Below are 3,751 nucleotides of genomic sequence, written 5' to 3'. Positions count from 1 at the left end.
TCGCACCAGATCCTCTATTGTATTTATCATACGTTTTTTCCCTCGTCGCTCTCTCTAAACTTAGCTTTTCTTTAATGACGCGTCGTAGCGCTACCTACCTACCTAACGTACTAGTAATTACCAACTCTCTTCGCGATCGGACACTCGTGTGTACGCGCCCTAAAAGATCTCCTCGTACCAACCCCTTCTCTAGCTTTTCTCTTGCACGTCAACCAGTCCTCTCAACGTTGTCAGCCCTTTCTCCTTCGTCCCCTTTCTCACCCGTCTCGTTTGTGAACCTTTCCGTCGCGTCACCTCTCGCGCACAACAACCTCCGGCCAATGCACGACGTCTACTAGTCGGTAAAAAGGGATTCACAAGGCTTAAGGGCATTCGTAGAAGGCGAGTAAGAACGTCAACAAAGGCCAGACCCTTTTCTCAACCGTCGCTTCGCCTTCTCGTATACCTGCGCTAATACTCGGGACTCTACTCGAGTTACTGGCGGCTTGTTGACCGAGTGTCTTCAAGCTGGAGCTGGCAAAGAGGACTTTCGACTTGCGCGGGTGAGTTTTTTAAAGATTTTTATATGCTTCATGAACTACATATTTTCAATGTGATTTTAGTGCGTTTTTATGATCCCCCCCCCCTCTCCCGTTACCATTTCCCCGTATTATTTGAGGAATCACTCCTATAGCGTCTCATTCTAAAATCTTTGTTTCAGTCTCTATTGCTTACTATAATACTTTCGTTGTGGGCAATACACTTGTTGTACTTCGCGTAAAACAAAATGGCTTCGTTCCTTTGGCATACGTCTGTACCGTGTAGAATTTCCTAAATGTATCTTTCTGCTATATTATATATTGACTTGTCTATCTACGTATATGTATATGCTCTATACACACTTTATCGTATTTCAAGATACCCTTTGTGTTCGAGTAGATCTTTGCGAAGCAAAGGATTTCCGACAGTACGTTTATAACGTTGATTCTGTTTGTGACGTATGCTCCTGTCAAATGGTAAAACCGTTCGGGTAGTTCCTATATCGCAAGTAATCCAAACGCTAAATCCCTAGCGAAGATATTTCAAGTACGCGGAATTATCGCTAAATCCCCATGACAGTTGGATTTCTTATTCGTCTCTGACAAATAGATAGACACTCGCTATTTTTTTAGGGTATTTTTTATCTTCTTCTCCCTGTTATTTATTCACTCCTTTTTGCTTTTTCGCAACGCATCGCAAGAACCTTCTAGAAGGATCGTTACGACCTTTTAATTAAATTCACAACCCATCCCCAACGCTTAACACGTGTAACTCCCATAGGAGAAGACTCCGATCCCACCTGCACGTCTGCCCAGCATCCAACGAAAGGAACAATTGTCAGAATTTTCAGTCCAAATTTCATACCCCTAAAAATAAAAATTTTACCAGCCGATTTCCGGCCCAAGCATGGAGTATTGACATTCCACCCCTTTAGACGGGTGCTTCCGTTTGTCTAATTTCAAAAATAATTATTACCCACGACCGTCAACGGTGTAACGCAAACAGATACAGTTTTCACTTTTTTTTTCCATTAGCTACGCGGACGATGCATTTAATAATTAACTCACTGAATACATCGCGGCGGATGGCTTGGGAAGTTGCAATGACGAGGAGGGTGGGGGGGGAGGTGGTACGCGGGAGGGAGGCTGAGGGGTGAAAAGTGACGGAAGGGCGAGCGCGATGGTACGAGGGTATAACCATGAGGACCAGGAGGGTAAGAGCCAGGGAATCTCATCCCCTAGGATTCTCCGAGGGACGTGGGAAAGGGAAGTAGTGCTTGGGGTAGGTAGGAAGGTTGGCAGCCGGAATGGCTCTCGCGGATGCTGCGCGGCGATCAATACCCCACGTGATGCCACGCGTCACATCTCTACAATGTTGGCAGCCTGCTGTTCTCAGAACCCTCGACATTGAAACGGTCCCGGTGACAAGAAGAAATGATACAGCCACAGCATCCATGAAGTATAGGAAGACGTATATATAGTAGATACAAGTAGATATAAGAAGTTTTTATATCTACGTGCATATATATATAACCTTATATATATATATATATACCGTATACACTATAAGGGATGACAGGTTTAGAGTAAACGTTCACGACGGGATTAAAATTCGAAATTATTAAAGCAGTCGATACGGCTTCCGTATATTCAAATGATCTGCCCCAAAGTAACGAGGATCCCTATTTGCGTATCATGAAAATGATCAATCATTTGATAAATAGAAGAAACGTACAGAATTTCATATCAGTGCCTATCGATCATATCAAAGAAGTCATTTCAGAATTCCATTAGGTGACGTATGAGTGTATCTCTGGGTACTAATGACACTTCCGGTTGGTTCAGAGATGTCTGCCTGTTGTTACGGTACGTGTCCCTGTTTATCGGAGGATCGTGTATGAGTCAAACTTTTTTTATTAATTTTTTTTTAACAACCCCCCCATATCTTACGTGACCCGATGAACGCGACCTGATAAACCATATGGGTTTACGCATGAAATGGTCGCAAACTTTCTTGGTCCCCGCCTCGAATTTCCAAGCACATTGTACTCCGTCCCTCGAGTACTGGAACTTGCGCTTCCCCCTATGTCTCCAGGTACGTGAATATCTATCTTCCACCTATCTGTCTATCCGTATGCTTAAAATGGAATGGCTCTTCGTGTGCTCCCTATTAATTCCTACGCCCTTAGACCCAATAATTCTAATAACGTTTGCAAATCACTGAAGACCTACGATCACCATAGTGGAGCTTAGGATAATTATTGGTGATGGCTACTACAGTTTTCAGCTACACCTCCGTACTGACGATTGCGCCTGTAATTTCAAGGAAACACTTTTCCACGTAAGCACCTTCTCCTCCGTTCTTCTTTCTTTCGGCTATGATTTTTTTTTGCACTGAAGCATTTTTCAAATTTCGTATCCCGCTTTCCTGTCGTCCCTTTACGTTACCTTACAGAAAAGGTATTTTGGTCGAGCAAGCGACCGTTTGGACTATTTATGAAATTCGTGAATGTCCGTCTCGCCGTTTATCTTTCTATATATTTTTCTTTATTTTTTACATAATTCCATCGAAAGTTACGGCTGATTTGCTATTGATTGTATTTCTTTGCCAAACGTCCAAAAAATACATAAACTCGCGAATCTACTATACACATGCAATTGTCATCCAATACTATCACTGCTGTGCTGTCTATGAAAGACACGCTGTGCGCATGCGCAAATCGCCGTGTCCTATAAAAAATTATTCTCGAGATCCCTTAACCTTATTTTTAGAACGCGGCTCTCTTAGATATAATAGTTATGAAAAAAAAAAATTATCTGCACGTAAATATTACATTCGTATTTAACGCTGCTCCGTTTACGTTCAGATTTTCATTTTCCTTAGATACGTATTTTCATCGGTTGATCTTTTCATCTGGAATTTTGGGATGGACGCTCTTTGTCAGTCAGTAACAATTAGATTAGGGCTTCTGGAACACCAAATATATCTTGTTTGTAAAAAATTAAATTTATTCGGTATAACTATAGGAAAATTTTCCTTTTTATCTGCACGTATACCGGCAGTGTGTCTATTTACGGTGTGTACGTGGCATAAGGGTTGGTAGCTTAATATAGTACATGCTTCAGGTACTTGGAAGGCCTAAACGTTCCATGTAAACGGATAGACTATCCACCATAACCATAACTATTTAGAGGCGGTAGAGGAGGGTTGGGAATTGCGGAGTGGGGGGGGG

General features: G+C 42.3%; 1 protein-coding gene across 1 annotated transcript in view; it reads left to right on the top strand.

Annotated features, from left to right (window-relative positions):
* Nucleotides 1–400: 400 nt before the first annotated feature.
* The window catches only part of LOC107272706 (poly(rC)-binding protein 3), a 73,866-nt gene continuing 70,515 nt past the window's right edge, over nt 401–3,751 (top strand). Inside the window, exon 1 of the mRNA XM_025090659.1 lies at nt 401–542. The gene's annotated coding sequence lies outside the window, so the exon portion shown is untranslated. The remainder of the gene's footprint in view (nt 543–3,751) is intronic.

This window comes from Cephus cinctus, unplaced genomic scaffold (assembly GCF_000341935.2).
Source record: "Cephus cinctus unplaced genomic scaffold, Ccin1 Ccin1_scaffold0087, whole genome shotgun sequence".
NCBI classification, from domain to species: Eukaryota; Metazoa; Arthropoda; class Insecta; order Hymenoptera; family Cephidae; genus Cephus; species Cephus cinctus.
This window is presented reverse-complemented; position numbering and strand designations above follow the sequence as displayed.